The sequence below is a fragment of the Pyrus communis genome, chromosome 16 (genome assembly GCF_963583255.1).
Source record: "Pyrus communis chromosome 16, drPyrComm1.1, whole genome shotgun sequence".
In the NCBI taxonomy this organism is placed as follows: Eukaryota; Viridiplantae; Streptophyta; class Magnoliopsida; order Rosales; family Rosaceae; genus Pyrus; species Pyrus communis.
Window position 1 is genome coordinate 3000238 of NC_084818.1, and position 18777 is coordinate 3019014.

Consider the following 18777-nt stretch of genomic DNA (forward strand, 5'->3'; position numbering starts at 1 on the left):
GTGTCGCAAAACAGAGATATAGATTAGTGCCTTGCAACTTAGAGTCTTTACATATGAACCCCTGCATGAGAACAATAATAAACCCTCAAATATAAAGAGTGACGGATTCAGAATTTTCTCTATAAAAGTAAACGGTCAAGATGTTTTCAGGGAATAGAGAGGCAGATGCACCCTTGCCCCAACCTATATCTGCCGCTGCGATGAAGTATATGACGGTGCATCAGGTGAATCATGTTTTTTTTCTTGTTCCCTACTTTCAACTTTGAAAGGGAAACCTTGTTGTTTTTATTGATAATTGTGTTATTATTATATCTCTAATCATGAATGAGTAAATCGAAAAAGAGAAAAGGGTAACTCACACATAATATAATACACTTCATAAACAGAAAGAGAAACCCGAAGTAAACAGAGCATCCTTCTCAATCAAATCCGGATAGCTCGAGATTTACTCCTTTCATGTAATCATATGGTTCCTCATCTATATTTAATAAAGCTATTGGGCTAGGTGCCCGCCTCATTTTTTTTTAATACATTTGTCTTGTGTCATTTTCTGCGCGTAGGACAAAAAACAATAATTTTGTTACCGGTGGTAATATTATAGATCATATATGTATAAAACTATATATTATCCATAGGGGATTGGTACGGTGAGGTCAGAAAAATTAAATTTTTAAGTCATCTTTTGTAGAAAGTGTTGAAAGTATGATGTAACGGTTAATGGTTGAATTTGTTTTAAATTACTAAAAAAAAAAATCAATCATCAACCAACACATCATATAATTATAAAAGGTGGTCTAAAAATTTAATTTTGCTAGTATTTTCCGGATTGATAATATTGAATAGCCATGTACAGCACTTTGCAAGATTAGCTCACTCTTAATCTTATTTGGTCTTCATTTATCCCAATGCTTTTAGGTTTTAAGAGCTAACATCTGAACCACTTGGCGACAAGAGCATGATATTAAATCGAGTTAGGGTGCTACGTCGTTTTTCTTGAATAATCAACTTCGTATAGTGTTTACAATTGCCGTGCCAGGATGTCTAACGCAGATAATGCTTTAATCAATCGCACAAAATCTTATTTCTTCTATGTTTTTGTCTTTTCCTTCAGCAATATACTCCGACTGTGTGCGATACAATGCAAATGAGCATGCATGCAGTGATCGGTATCTGATATCGACTGGGATTGGGAAGACGACGAAGTTGAAGCCTTCATACATATGCAGCCCTCAGATTTCTTATCTTCTTTGCTATCTCCATGCGCGATTGCATTAATATACGACACTTTTAGGCATACGGCCTACACATGCTTGCATCTTACATGATATATATACGTCTAGAGAGAGACCATGCATAGCTCTTTTGTATGTGTTATTAAATTTTTTGTAACTACATATACAAAATTATAAATCAGTTTTGTCGATTATAAAGTGATGCTCGTAATAGAATCAAACAATTTCAATAACTAGAAATTATTTTTATTACAAACTAAGTAATGGGAATTTTCTTTTTTGACTGGGTATATGATTTAGTCCGCCCTCGTATGCAACATTGTCTATGGAGTTCTATTATATTATATGGAGGAATTTCATCCCTCCTCAGTTATCCACTTTGGCATGGTGTATTTTTCATGAGAAACTTCATATACGGAATTGGCTCTCAAACATCGAGGATTTTCTTTGGCTTCTTCTTGTTGTTTGTGTTGTCATTTAGAGGAGTCTATTGCTCATCTTTTTCTTGAATGTTCTTTTTCGTGAAAATTTTGGAGTTGGTTCGCTTGTCAATTTGGCACTTATTTACCCAATACAGGTTCTTGAATGGTTTTTTTGGGATGCTTTTGTGCATAAGCATTTTTCTCGAAACTTTTTAATCTTTGGATTGCTACTCGTTTGTATACTTCGTTTATGATTTGGAAAGCTCTTAACCAGTTAATTAGTTTTTTAGGACCGTCCGGCTTCCTTTAGGCGTCTTTGTATTTTCATTGTTTCTTGAATTTTGCACATTGGATATTTTATTAGGAAAATTAATGAAATAGGCTTGAAAACCTTGAATTTTAATGAAAATGACAAAATAAAGGGTAAAATGAATAGTACCATGATTGACTTTTTAGTATAAAAATGTAATTAAAATGAACAGTACCATGAACTTTTCGTAAAATTTCCATATTTTATTCATGGTTATTCTTATGGTGTGGATAAACATCTTTTAATTTCTCTTGGAGTTTCAGTTAAAATTGAGTAGAGCTCCTTCGATTTTTCCGGTTCTGTGGCACCCTCCTCCCTATTTTTGGATTAATGTGAACATAAAGACTTGGTTTGGCAGCTTGTATTGTACTAACTATTCCTGTTGAATAGGATAAATAGTCACCGGATAGTAATGATTAAATTAGTCGAATGTTTAGTGTAATATCGAACTAATGACCGTATTATTTATACTGTGTTTGGTATTATATCGGATAGGAAGAATTCAAAGTATTATTACTTTTAAGATAAAAATTGATGATTAATGAAAAAAAATAGAATATTTTTTTTTTACACATTCACGACGGCCAAATGAGTCAAATTAAAAAAGAACAAAATCTTCCTTTATTTAAATCAAACTTAAAATAAAATTAAAAATAATTGAAATCATCTCTTCAGTCTTTTCTTCCCCAGATCTCTCCGCCGCACCCCCAAACACCGTCACTCCCCATCTCCTTACAGTTCTTGGAGCTCGTCTCCAACTAGCTCTCTCTCTCCCAGCTTGTAGACAAAGCAGCAGAAATCTCCTGTATTATAACAATGGCTGCATAGGTCGAATCCGATTTTCTCAACTCAGACTATGCATTTATTAGCCTTCAAATCTCCAATACCCTTTGTACCAGATTGGATTGATTTCAGTCATTTGTTTAATTTAAATTGGAATGATGGATGTAAGGTGATGGGGGCAAGGCAGAGATCGGTGTTGGGATAGAAGGTTCAACACTTCTCGGGGCTCTTGTAGCAGAGGAAGACGTGGCGACCGTAGGCGTTGATGGTTCCAGCAAGAACGACGACGGCAAGAGAAGGTGTTGTGGAGAACGAAGTGCGAGAGAGAGAGGAAGGGATCCGGACTAATAATCCCTTCCTTTTGGAAGGGTTTATTACACAGGTGTATATCCTACTAAATAATCAGGCCGATTAAATTAATCCGATAATTATTTAATAAGAAAGGAACACTAAACAATGGGATACGTATTATTAGTCATATTCGGTTCCTTATACGACCCACCAAACAAGGCCGAATGGTATTGCCAAAACTCAACTCAGGTCTAACAGCTTGTGCTGGATCTCCTGAGATTCTTCTAGTTATTTTTTTTGGTGGTTTTTTTTCCAAGGTCTTGGACACCGTGCTTCTTTCTATGTGAAGCTTTAATATGCTGCCATCCTCATTGTTGAGTTGGCATACGCACAAATTATTTTCCTTGGAGCGAAAATTTTGTCTGTCGAAACGTTTCGTCGTCTAAAGTTTCTAAAAAATAATACATTGACCATTTTGCCCGATCGATTTTTTTATTTTTTTTTTCCATTTTTGCAAATAGTAATTTCTAGTAGCAAAGAAATATAGGCTCCATCATAAGTAAATGTAAGACATATCTATCCAGTTGAATTTTACACATACATTTACAAGAGATGTGATATACAACGGGTGGTGTTATTTGTACCCTTTTTTTTCCTCCTACACACTTTCTATTAATTTTTATTATTTGATTTCTTCAAATTTTTATATCTAAATTAGCAGCAGAAAAGTAAAAAGGATGTGAAAAGTAAAAAAGAATGTGTAGATTACATCGCGTTTTCCACTTACTTTAGAATTGTATGAAATCTGAGCAGATGTTTTCATTTGTTTTAAATAAAAAGTTTTATGTTATTTTTAAATAAAAATTCGTACATTTTTATTATAAAAGATGGATACACTACAGATAAAAAAAATTAGTAGATTTTACATTAAAAAGTGTACATTATACATATAAAAAAAGCGGTAATTTTTATGAAAAATAGGTACATTATAAATAAATTATCGGTACAAAATTAAATACATGGTACAAATTCAAACTAAAAAAGAAATTGGTACAATTAAAAAAATTGTTGCAAATTAAAGTATATCAAATGTAACGTTTCTAACATTAATAGATATATTTGAAAATGGTTAAATAGTTTAAATATATTGACATATAAATTTATTATTATTGAAATAATAACGTGGATAAAAACCAAAAGAGCTTGATAAAAAATTTAAAATGAATAAGATTTCTATCAATAAAATAGGAAAATGATGGATCCTAATTATAATTTCTCCAATTATAAACATATATAATGTTTATAATTTAAGAATCAAGACGAAAGAAATTAATCTTTTCAATTTAAATTAGTAGTTCTCTAATAGAAAAAAGGAACAAAGACAACAAAAGAATTAAGGAGAAGAATATGCAATATGTGGAGTCGATGGCCTACAGCCACCTAAAGCATGGAGACAAAAACCGTGCAAATGGTGACAAATTAATGTTCACATAATAAAATGCCATGTGGTTAGCATTTGACGTGTATAAATATTGGGTTACAATCTGATAATATCTATTAATTAAATCAAATGTCATTGTAACATGACTTGAGGTGGCATAGTGCTACACGTAAAATACAAAAGTTGTTAAAAACAAAATCATGATGTGAGTCGACTCCTCCAACCATGTATTTTCTTTCAAATTAACTAGTAAGTTAATAAGTGGTTTGAAGGCTTCGTTTTCATATGTGACAAGTGTAGATATGGACTAGAGTCGTGTTTTTTCTTTTTAATTCTAATTCAAATCCTATCAATTGACAAAAATACAAACAAATTGAATTTAAAACAAAAACCGATCACGAAATCACCAATTTATAATTTTCAGTTTAAGAGTTACGTGGCAAGCCATCATCCTATAATTCACATACAAGGATTATTAATCCACATACCAACAACTACAATTATACATAGAAAAAGATTGGATTATTGAATCGCACGCACTTTATTTAGATTACTCATATGTCATGTCTATTGATCATATTTTATACAAAAAATAGTTTGAGATAATATTTGAAATTTAACATTTTCTCCTTCAATTAAAATATTCAAATAGATAAGATTTCAGTCTAAGATTTTGATCAACTAATAATTTCCTTTTTGTAGTTATACTTATCCAATACCTCTTTTCTTTGAAATGAAGCGTGGGCATACAGATAGATAGGTATATATAGGTCCACCATTGTTACATGTGTGGCCAGTGGCCAGTGGCGGCGTGGGTAAACGGCGGCCTTCCCCCCTTTCTCCCTGCCAAAATTTCAAAACCCCTCTCCTGCTTGCCTGCCTACATGACACCATCTACAGCATCTGGGCCCTCTTCCCCAATACCAACTCAAGTACAAGTCAAACTATTTTACTAATGTTTCTTTAGCTTCAGCTTACGAAATTTTACTTAATGTGTGTTACGTGTGACTAAAAAAAATAATGGTTAGAAAATTTATTTTATAACTTAAAGTTGTAATATCACTAATTTTGTCTGTTATTGATGCAGAGTGACAAAAAAAAAATGTTGTTATTAAGAGAGAAAAAAAAAAACAGAGGAATCCACCAAAAATATGTGAAAACCTCAAAGTTTATAAATTAAACAAACAAAAATACTACTCTTATCACATATTTGTATTATAATACAAAAGATAACAAACTAAAGGCGAATGACCCTAAATACTAATATTAAGAAATAAATTAAACAAACAAAAATACTACTTTTACCACATATTTGTACCATCTTTCTAATAGAGATGAGACTCACATGTGTTGGCAGACTCTACCTCTATTAGAGAGATGGTACAATGATAGTACAAATAGGAGTTAAATGTAGCATTACTCTTAAACAAATAACAAAATACCTAGAAACATCCTAAAATATTAAAATCTCGCTTTGAGCTTTGTTCTCTTTGAAATTGTGGCTCACACATGCCCAAATCGGCCCCGAAGCCGTTATCATATAAAGTTACGAACTGTTAGATTTTACAAAGAAACCGATAGTTTAACAATCGAAATTCGAGGGTTGTAAAAACTAAAAAGTTTGTGTTTTTAAAATACAGAACTAAACAAATGAAAAGTATAAGTAACTAGATCTTATATTTATATATGAATTTATTTATATCCAAGCAACAAAAGAACTTAAATTTCATTATGTATCATTTAAAAACAGGCCTTAAGTACTATAGATGAAATTTTTCAAGACGACGAACAGGGCTTGGGCTTTGGACAGGTCGGGGTTACCACCTCACCATGAAAACCATCGCGAAAGTGGGTTGTTGTGGGACGCCATTTTCCTCCAACATCTTCGCCAACGATCTGACGGTCAATAAACGGGTCCACCAAACAACCCGTAACCAAGACCCGCCAACCCATCTCCCGAATTCCGACACAACCTTTTATTTGTAGGGGGTGAGCATGGTTTGGTTTGATTTGATGCAGTTTTTGGGGGAAACCGAAACCGAAACCTAAATAAATTTCGGTTTGGTTTAGTGCAATTTCGAAGCTTGAACCGAAATTGAACCAAACTATTTGGTTTTGGTTGAGTTCGGTTTCAAACGGTTTCTGTTTCGAATTGTGCTGCCTCACTTGTGGGCTCGTTAAAAATTTGGCAGTAATAAAAGTATTCAACATTTAAATAAACTCAAAAGTTCAAAACCTCGGCATTTGCGATGCCATTATTACAACTTAATTAACAAAAAATTCATGATCACCACCATACTTAAATTCAACTTGAAATAAAGTTCACCATCCAAATGCATTATGGCATTACTTTAGTATAACCCAATTGAAAAAGTTAAGTTTACAATACTGAAACTAAAGTTCAAACAAAGTTCAATGTCAAATGCCTTATGGCATTAGTACAACCCGAAAAAATAAATTGTTCAAGCAAATCAACAAAAAAAATTTGGTGTTTTAACTATCAAGTCACTAATTTGCATAGTTCAACCCTTCTACTTTCCTTTTGGACACTTACTTTTCGAAGGTTTAGGAGGCCATTGAGCTTGTGGACGGGCTTGAGAAGGCAATACTTGAGAAGACATTAGACATTGCAAAAGTGAAACCAATGCATGAGAAGTCACTGAACCTTGTGAACTGGAAGCTTGAGATTGCCTTGGACCTTGTTATTGTGGTTGTGGATTAAGAGTAAGAGAGGCGATACTTGAATTCGAATTGGTCAACTTTACATAGTACAAAAACATAAACAATTTAAATTACATTTGTTATTATAAACTTTAAAAAGCCTATTCTAACTATTACGAGACTTCATACCTAAGAAATTTAAGATTACAAAGAAATTTAAGCGTCTTTGAGCACAAGACAAGTTAACAAATAACCAATTACACTGCAACACCTAATTGGCTATTAAATCAAATATTTTATTTTATATTATGTGGTGGGGGTTTGATTTTGGTTCGGTTCTAGATATCAACAACTAAAACCAAACTCTTTTTTGGCTTGCGATTCAGTTTCAAACCAAAACCGTTTTAATACTGCAAAAACCCAACCATTTGGTGCCGTCTGGTTTGATCTGTTTTCGGTTTCATTTTCGATTCAAGTGGCACCCCTAATTTGCAGAGGTTGGAAACAATTGCCAATATCTTATGCAATCCGTTTGGTTCGCATTTCGGTTTCGATTTCGGTTCAAGTGCCCACCCTTAATTTGCAGAGGTTGGAAACGATGGCCAATACTTCACACGCGCAGCCCCCCAGCACTAGTGCCCATTGAAAAACAATTGGACAAATCGATAAATTCAGTGACCAATCTTCTTTGGTAGTTGCAATTAGGGATGACAATTCAAACCGTTAAACCCGATAACCGTCTGAATGGAGCGGATTTGGATATGAAAATTCGAATATATTATGGATATGGGGTAAAACCGTGGACTTTATTCAGTTATGATTTGGGATGTGGTTATAGAGGTTCCCAATCCATATCTATTCCCGAATCCGAACTGAATCATATATATAATATATTTGTATTATTATAAATATATATTTATATTTATATTTAAATGAACCTATACCATTATTACCATATTTGTTATTCACCGCATAATATATTTAGTATATAATATAATAGTATTCACTGAAACCTATCCTATATTCATTATGCATCAAACCTTATACTACTATTCATTGGGCACCAAACTTCATGCTCATGACTTATGAGAGATATCAACAACCAACATCATCAATGTTTTATTCAATACTCTACAAAATTTATTCATTGTTATGCTTTTTATTATTGGACGTGGCTATTTAATGACGAAATTAGTACCTACTAAATTATTGTGCGTCAATTTGATGAATATAATTTTTTGTTTTTGACAAGTTATCCGATAAGAAATATGTTATCCGGTGGGTATGGTTATTAATAATTCCCAATGATTAATTTGCGGTTATGGTTATAGTTAATTCTTGTGGTTATGAAGATGAATATAGTATTTTCGTTTTCAAATTGAACCGTTGTCATCCCTAATTGCAATCAAGTGCAACGCGTCCACAACATCGTCATATGTTGCTGAGAGGCGGTGGTTGATGCTCGGCAGTGCTCAAGGGAGACAACAAGGGCTCGGAGCTGGAGAGGCATATCGGAACAAAAGTTGTGGATGATGGATGATGTAGCAAAAAACGAGGGGGATTTTAGAAGAGTGTAAATCGAGGGATCCGCGGGGGAGTAATAGTCGGGTCGTAGTTCGGGTTTTAGGGTTTATAGGGAATTCTTTGGGGAGGACTCGAGTCATTGGAGAAGTCGGGTCGGGCTCGGCGGGTACGGTTGGAAATTGTACGTGGGACGGGCAAACGTGCCATCCGGTCTGAAAATATTGGACATCATTTGGGTTGTAGGCTTTTGTTGGATTTCAACTTCTCAGTTCTTAAAGATTTTTTTTGTTGGATTTCAACTTCTTAGTTCTTACAGATTTTTTTTCTTAGTGCTTAACAAAATCTAATAATTTGTTTATTTTAGGACTAAGTTCAAATAATTACTCAACTTTTAGGGGTGATTTCAATTTGGTCATAAGTTTTTAAAACATTCTAAATAACTATCTAATGTTTTGAAAAGTGAAAATATCATCTATGAAGCTGAATTTTCAAACCAACGCAATTTAGCTAAATTTACAACTTAACTTGGCTAAGAAGAGTTAATTTGGAGAATTAGAGCTCCAAAGATGAAAATTAGTAGACTAACTTCAGTATTCTTCCAACTCACTATTTAATGCTAAAAACATCATCACTTAATGTTGGTAAAGTCATCGCTTAACGACGGTGATGTAACAAATGTCTAATTTTTAAAATTAGGTAATTATTTAGAATGTTTTAAAAGGTTGAGACTAATTTGGAATCACCCTAAAAGGTTGGGTAGTTATGCATACTTAATTCTTGATTTTATTGAGATGAAAATTTGAAGAACAAGGTGGATAAGAATCAACGAATTGGTGACCAGTCTCAAACAAATCTATACAATGACATTTTGGACATGTATTCACCATATATCCAAGGTTGTATTACAGCCTATCCATAGTCAATTTTCTATCATTGTCATGCTACAATATTGTACAACTAATTGATACAATTATTTGCCTCTTAGTTGATCAATTTTTTAATTTTTAGGTATTGAATTATATATGAAATTTAACGTGCACATCACACATTTTTGAATCTATTTATTCGATTACTGCATGTTTTATGTGTAAGAGGAGTGACACATCATGAGAATGGAGGGTTTTATCAGTTATTATGGTCAAATGGGTTAACGTTTACAGAAACATATTCTCCCACCAAAAAGAGACAATCTTCGAGCTGTGTGACCCAAACATCGTTATTGGCTGATAAAACTGAGTTGCAAAAAAGTCAGAAACCACAAAAAGTATATGGTGCATCAGTGCATGTATATTTTATAACAGCAAAATACTCAAATGTTAAGGGTTGATGCATAAGTACATGCATATTCGAATGTTTACGATAGTTGGGTTATATACATACATACATATATATTAATTAAGTATCGATTAACGTGCTTATTTCTTATTGGTGATACATCATTTAGTTTACAATTTAGTTTAAAAAATTTGATCTCTCTAACATTACCATTTCTTAACATGTTAGAGAGGTTCCCCCACTAGTGAAACATATGTATATTTGCACGCATTCTGTAGCTAGACTACCTTTCAGGGTCTTACTTGATCCTGAGACTCCGCCAAGCATGACCCCTGAAAAGTTGTTGTGGTTCTTGGGAACGTGGTAAGGAGGGAAAATTTATCGAAGAACTGCAGTGTAGCATCTATAATATATATAGGAAATCTTTATGGCAAGAGATTTCTATTTTTTTTTATAAAAATGAGGATTAGTTGTGGAGTTCACAACACATTAAACTTTAATGATCCAAACCATATATTTTTCAAGTCGCACCTCATAGATCATTCTTGCAAAGTATTAACCAAATCGGAAATGTTTAAGACATCTAATTGAGTTCAAAGAAATTAACGAATACTTTGTTATATAAGAAACAATGAAATTTTATCTTGATAATTAAATGGGCAAATGGTTTCAAATTGAATTGAATTTTTGTAAGGATGACCTATGAAACGAGACTTTCAAAATAAACGGTTCGGATCGTTGAAGTTCGATGTGCAGTGGGCCCCACACCTAATCCTCATTTTTTGAAAAAAATGGAAATCCCTTTGCATAAAGGATCTGTATATATGTATATATAGTAAAAGTGTTACGTACTTTTCATATTCGGCAAATAATTTGAGACATCTTTGATCTGCAGTGGTTGTATTTTCTCTTCCTCACTAGAGAGAAAAAAAAAAAAAAAAGATGTACGAGGTTAATACAAATACTTGATCAATCTAGAATACGTAGTTTTTCGTGTTTAATATTGTGTATAGTATGAGATTAAAAAACTCCACTGACGAAGAAGAAAGAATGAGATTTGCAAACTCCATGAAAGCAATTATGCAAAGGAAAGGAGGCAGAGCTCAATATAGAATGTAACGCAAAATTGGAAAAATAATAATAATATAAAGGGTACTTTGGATATCAGTCCATACAACACTTATTTTCTTGACAAAACCCATCTCATTTTAAACATCCAAATAAAACCCAAATTTGAAGTATATTGCCATGAAAACAAATAAATACTTATTATTTTCAAACTAATTACAATTGTGCCACAACATTTTAATTACGTTAATGAATTTAATTATCCACTATAATTCTGGGAAATAGGAGCCTTATTATTATAAAATTATTTACTTTATACTTCTCTTATCATCATATGTTTCATTTCTTTTATTTGTTTGACAATCATTGTAGGTAAATGATTTTGCATGTATGTATTAGGCAGACACACCCCGATCGAGATTAGGGCATGCTGGCCGTCACGTGGAAGTGACGTAACCATGTGCACAGTGCGGAAGCTAATAAAATAATAATAAAAATAGTACGAATAAATAAAAAACAGCTTTACACAAGTAAAAACAAACATGTGCAAGCGTAAGTGTGAACACAAAGTTCAGAGCACGAAGATCTAATGCAGTCCGGGAGAAAACGACACAACAAAAGCACACCCGAAGGTGGTCCTACACTGGTGATCGTCTATCAGATATGCCGGGGAAATCCTCAGGGAAGCCACCAAGCGTGCTAGCCAACTAGAACCTGGAGGGGCGCAAAACAAAAGCGTGAGTGGGCAAAAACAAAGCTTTTCAAAAACCATTTCATAAACAAGTTCTAACCCCTCGCCGTAAAACCTGTATACTTCCCAGAAAATATAATATACATACATATATATATATATATATATCAATCATGCTCAGAAAATATGCTATGCCAAAACCTCAAAGTAAAATGCAAGTGCTCAGGTAATGTCACATCGATGCCATATAATCTGTCTGCTAGAGTCACCTAACATGACCTGTACGGCTGAATTTAGAGCTCAAATCTCCATCTCACTAACTATACCTGCACACGAGTCGGAACCACCTAAAGTGGTCTATACGACAGGACTGGGTGTAATATAAGTACGCTCAAGTGCTACGATCACGTGAAGGCTGGGTGAATAATCGCGGGTCACCTACGAGTCGGAACCACCTAAAGTGGTATGTATGACAAGACTGTGCATCTAACTTGGATCCAAGATGAGCGTGTGGTGTGGGAGGTGAACATCACGTGAAGGATTGTGCCCGACTCTGGGCGGGAGCAATAACACCGAGGGTGCAGGTTATGAGCTCTCTAAGCGTCTAAAATCACTACTGAACATAAACAAAGATCATAACTCACCTGGCACTTACCTGTGCGTCCGCAGTACCAAACATATATAAACATATGCGATTCATAATGCGTAAATCAATGACAAACTATAAGCATGGCATATAAACGAATAAACATTTCATTTCATTTTCTGGGAAAAGTATAAGTATATAGGTATATACGGAAAACCAAAAGCCCACTTACTGGTATGTGGTAGGGTCGTAACCCCCTTACCTCGAGTGACCACGCTCGTCCTCATGATAGGTATCACCTATATGTGAAACAACTATAAAAACGTTAATTTTAAAGCACATAACCAACCTTATGAAATAACTTCTCATACAATGCTCAAATGGGGTGTATGAATACACCAACGTGATCTACTCAACATCAGGAACATCCCCATATTTTAGAAAACAATTTCACCGTCGCACGCGCCGGCCACGCGTAGGCACGTGCCTGGCACGCTGACGGCGTCAGGAATATTTCGTTAACTTTAACGGAATCTGTTAACGCCGTTAGGAATATTCCGTCCAAACTGACGGAATATTCCGTCGTCTTCTTCGGCGAGGCTCCGGCGCCGTCGCCGGCGCTGGAAAATCAAGAAAACTTCAAATCGTGATATCTTCTTCGTTTTTCAACCAAATTTCACAAAATTGGTACCAAATTGAAGATTACAATGAGAGGATCAAGTTCGTACCACTTTCAAGTGCTAAAATCCACGAAATCTCACTGGGAAAACACCACCAACTCCGGCCAACCTCGAAACTCACAATCCCGACGTCCAAAACCTTCAATCGAACCACCCCGAGCCTCCTAAGGACCTCACCAAGCTTCCTACAAGCTTGAAATTCCCAAAAACATAAGAATTTACGTGTGCATGAACAGTGACAAAAATCGGGTATCCCGAGTTCGACGTGAAAATGAAGGTATCCTTACCTGAAATGGGTATGGTTGAACTTCTACGGACCTCACGAGCATGAATATGTACTTTTTTTCTTCGATCTGTGAAGATTTTGGTGGTTTCTATGTAGGTCCGTACAAATGGAGGGGAAAATGGGAGAGAGAGGGCTCGGGACAGGAGGGTGCAGGGTAGGGAATGGTGAAGGTGTATGTGGAAATGTGTGTGGTCCACAACCAGCCACACCAAGCTCAAAACAACCACACAACGTAAAAATCACACTAGGGGCAAAATTGTCCTTTCACACGTACGTTTTAAAAATTTTCGGAACGGGCTGTCACAACGTTTTGTTAAAATTATATATACGTTTACAAATAATTCATCTATATTTTTTTATGTAAAATAATATGTAATTAATTTATTTTGAATCAATTGGCTAAAAACATTTATTTATTTTGTAGTTAAATTATTTTTCACGTGATATTACATATATAATAGCCACGTTTTGTTATTATTATATACAGTGTGCAATCAATCGATATTCTTTTACTTTGTAGGTAATTTTTTTTTTTTTTCGCACAATATTGGTCTTTAATTAATTTTGAATAAAAAATATTTATTTATTTATTTTGCAGGTAAATTATTTTGCATGTATCATTACATAATTTACTAGGAATTTATATTGTTATTATATATATGTTGTGCAAAATCATTTACTATGTAGGTAATTTATATTGTTATTATATTTAAAATATTGATAATTTTGAATAAAATTACTTTTTTCATATTCGTAGGATATACTAATTTACCTGTTAGCATCATTTGAAAACAACTATATAAGGAAGATTGGCATCATGTAAATTTTTGTTATTAAATGCATAGGAGTCATGACATTTAAATTTTTTTCCAAACCTCATAAGGTACTTGAAGACATTTAATTGAATGAAATAATGTAAAATAAATGTAGATAATAAGTGAGAGACCCAATGTAAGTGTTATTAGGGGTAATTTAGACGTCCAAAAATACAAATTTTGCCAAGTCAAACTTAATTATGGATATTGCTTAGATGGAGCCTAGTCATTAGGTTTTTGTTAGAGAAATTTATCATGATGGGTTTTAGTTAAACAAAATTGAATTTCAAGGGTATACTCATATTTTCAGTAATATGATAATTGTTGAAAACCGAGAGGATCCTTGGGTGCCTAGTATTAGGTAAATATTTCTCATTAACTCAACTAATAACTGTTACACTGTGGGTATTTATACAAGACTATTACAGCTAGCAAATAAAGATTGCTTAATCTCTAAGTATTTCCTCTTCCTGATGTAATTACATTTGTATCCTTAATATCCCCCCTCAAACGAAACGGGGAACTTCTCAGTTGAAGTTTGGGGACAGAGCCTTGGTGCAAATATCAGCAATTTGATCCTGGGAAGCCACAAAATGCACAGAGACTTGATTGGCCAGAACCTGTTCACGAATGTAATGGTAATCAAGCTCGACATGTTTGGTACGAGCATGGAAAATGGGATTTTTGGCTAAGGAGAGAGCTGAGATATTATCACACCATAACTGGGGAGAATGAGGGAGAGGATAAGTAAGATCAGCAAGGATTTTGCAGAGCCATGTGAGTTCTGCAGCAGCGTTAGCAAGAGAGCGATACTCGGCTTCAGTGGAGGAGCGAGCAACAGTAGGTTGCTTCTTCGCACTCCAACTGATGAGAGAGTTGCCAAAGTAGATGCATTAACCTCCTGTGGAACGTCTGCCTAAGGGGCAGCCTGCCCAATATGCATCAGAGAAGGCATGAAGAGATGGAGCCTGAGAACACTTAGAAAACCATAAGCCCAGGTCGAGAGAACCCTTGAGATAACGCAGAATGCGCTTGACAGCCTGCATATAGGAGAGCCGTGGAGTGTGCATGAACTGGCAAACCAGATTAACAGCAAAACTTAGATCAGGTCGAGTCCAGGTGAGGTACTGGAAAGCACCAACGAGAGACCGATATTCAGAAGCATTGTCAAGTAGAGGAGAAGTGTGATCAAGCTTAGTGGTACTAAGAGGAGTGGTGCAGGGCTTGGCACATTCCATGTGTACCTTGGTCAGAAGATCTAAGATATACTTAGTTTGATTGATAAAGATACCGGAAGAGGACCGTTTTACTTCGATACCAAGGAAGTAGTGAAGAGCACCAAGGTCTTTGATTGGAAAGAGAGCACGAAGATGCGATAAAACCTGTTGACATGCTGCAGAGGAAGGGCCAGTCACTAAAATATCATCCACATACACAAGGATGAACACCAAAGTGGGAGATTGCTTGATAAACAACGAGTGATCACTCTGAGAACCATGGAACCTAAGAGAAGTTAAGGCCGTATGAAGTTTAGCATACCAGGCGCGAGGGGCCTGTTTTAAACCATAAAGAGATCGGTGAAGATGACAAACATGATGTGGTTTAGATGGATCTTCAAAGCCAGGTGGCTGCTGCATGAACACAGATTCAGTGAGAGTGCCATGGAGAAAGGCGTTGCTTACATCGAGCTGATTTAGGAACCAATCATATTGAGCAGTAAGAGTGAGAAGAAGACGAATGGTGACAGGTTTGGCTACAGGGCTGAAAGTTTCAGTGTAGTCCAAGCCCTCTTGCTGGTGAAAGCCTTAAGCCACCAAACGGGCTTTATACCGATCAATAGAGCCATCGGGTTTTCGTTTGATCCGAAAAACCCATTTACAACCCACAAGATTGGGAGACGAAGAAGATGGGACAAGGGACCAGGTACCTGTGTTGGTAAGGGCAGTAAACTCTTCCTGCATTGCCGTGCGCCAATGGGAGTATTTGGAGGCTTGGGAGTAGGTTGTAGGGATATAGTCAACAGCAAGATGGGAAGGAATAGGATGCTTAGTGGCAGTGAGAGCTTTAGGTTTAAAGATGCCGGATTTGGATCGGGTTTGCATAGGGTGAAGGTTGGTGGGTGCTGAAGACTGGGAGGAATGGGAAGGGGAGGGATCTGCAGGAGGAGATAAGGGGGCAGGGTGGGAGGACAGAGATAGGGAAGGGGAGAGAGGGACATGATTCACAGAAGCAGAGGGAGATGAGGGTGAAGGGGAGGAAAGAACAGGAGGTGGGGGGAGAAAGGAAAAGGTAAGAGAAGAGGGAATGGAAGAGGGGGAGGAGGAAGAAGAAAGAACAGGAGACGATGAAGAAGAAGTCAAGGAATGAAAAGGAAAAAGGGATTCATCAAAGATAACATGGTGTGAAACATAGATTCTGTGAGAGGAAGGATGGAGACAGAGATAGCCCTTATGATTGAGGCTATACCCCAAGAAGACACACGGTTTGCTTTTGGGATCAAGTTTGGAGGAGGTGTATGGCTTTAACCAAGGAAAGCAACGACAGCCAAAGACCTTGAGAAATTTATAATCTGGGGTTTTCTTGAAGAGAGACTGCCAGGGAGAAGGCCGGGAGATAGTGGGGAGCCTGTTGATTAGATAGACAGATGTAGCAAAAACCTCAACCCAATAAGTGTGGGGCACTTTAGATGCTGCCAAGAGAGTCCGAGCAGTCTCAACTATGTGCCTGTGCTAACGCTCAGCACACCCATTCTGCTCAGGAGTGTGAGGACAGGTGAGTTGATGGTGAATTCCAGAGCTAGATAAGAACTGAGAGAAAGCAGTGCTAACAAACTCTCCACCAGAATCTGAGCGTAAGGCAATAACCTTGGAACACAGAGAGTTTTCAACAAGTAATTTCCATTGCTTAAACACAGTAAGTACATCAGATTTACACTTCAAAGGATAGAACCAGCAATAACGAGTATAGTCATCTAGAAAAATGACATAGTAGCGAAAACCCTGATGAGAAATAGATGGTGAGGGGCCCCAAACATCCGTGTGAATGAGTTCTAGAGGCTTGCTGGAGGTACAAGTAGTTCGTGAAAATGGAAGTCTGGAACATTTCCCTAGTGCACAATCTGAGCAAAAGGTTTTATTTAAACGATCAACAACAACAATACAGAATTGAGAAGCCAACTTATTTACAATCTTCACAGAAGGATGGCCCAATCTTTGATGCCAGAGATGTCTTGGAGCTTTGACAGAAGCAACTAAAGCATGAGAAGAATGAGCAGGTAATGATGCTGCGGAGAGGGGATAGAAACCTTGTTGAACTGGACCTTTAAAAAGTATCCTCCCCGAAGAAAGATCTTTCACAGTGAAGTGAGAGGGATAAAGATGCATAGAACAGGAGTTGTCAAGTAGAAATTGATTCGCAGAGAGAAGATTATGCTTTAAGGCAGGAACATGTAAAACATTCTTTAACAAAAAAGAATGAGTAGAGGTATGTAAAGATGATGCACCAGAGTGGAGAATGGGAAAACCTTTGCCATCTCCAATATACACTTGTTCTGGACCAGTATAAGCTTCTGTATTCTGAAGATGAGCAGTCGAATTCGTCATGCGCGAGCTAGCACCAGAATCGACGATCCAGGTAGGAGTAGAAAAGGAAGTATTAGCAATCATGGCAGAATGAGTAGCTTTGCCAGTGTAGTGATGATCCATGCGATGGGGACAAGCACAAGCTTCATGGTCTGGTTGGCGACAGATCTGACAGAATAACTTGCGAGGAGAAGAGTAATGTGGACGAGAACCACGAGAGAATCGTTGTTAGGATTCCGAGAGGAGTTATTCCGGAGAGTGTTGTATCTAGAGTTGCCACGAGACTGAAAATTACCCCGATTTGGACGGCCGTGATTGGTAAACCCTTGAGAAGCATGCGAAGCAACAAAACCTTGAGGAGGAGAATTTTCAAGCAAAGGAAGAAGACCAGCAGATGAATGATACGCCTGAAAAGGGGCAGTGGAGATAGGTTTCTTCCGATTATTGAGCTGAATTTCCTTACTAAAAAGTAAGCCATGCAACTCATCAATAGTAGTAGAGCCAATACGGAACTGAATAGCATCCACAAACGAGTCAAATTCGGGAGGTAAACCATGAAGTGTGACTGAGATGAGTTCTGAATCTTCCACGGGAGCACCGGCACTGGCAAGAGCATCTGCAATTTCTTCAATTTGCTGAAGATATTGAGCAGCAGTCAAATCACCTTTGACAAGACTGCGAAGACGAGAACGAAGCTCGTGAATGTGCGACTGAGAGGCAGTGGCGAGGCGCGATTCCAGTTTCGCCCAGAGTTCTCGAGCAGAGGTCACACCAACTGTGTAGGGAATTAAAGATTCAGAGAGAGTGGAATTAATCCAAATGAGAATGTTCTGATCATTCTCAAACCAGGTAACATAGGTCGGATTGAGAGTTGCAGTGCGATTGCCAGAAGAATCAAGGCACTCCAGGTATTTGGGCGGCGCTACCAGAGATCCGTCAATGAGACCAGTAAGATTGTAACGGCGAAAGATCGGAGCAAACAAGGCACTCCAGGTGAGGTAGTTTGTAGTTGTGAGCTTGATTGGAACCATAGATCCAATGTTTTGGATCGTGATGGATGAAATCGCAGAGTTAGGGTTGAGAAGGGCATCTGGAATCGGATGAACAGGAGAAGCCGATTCGGAAGATGGA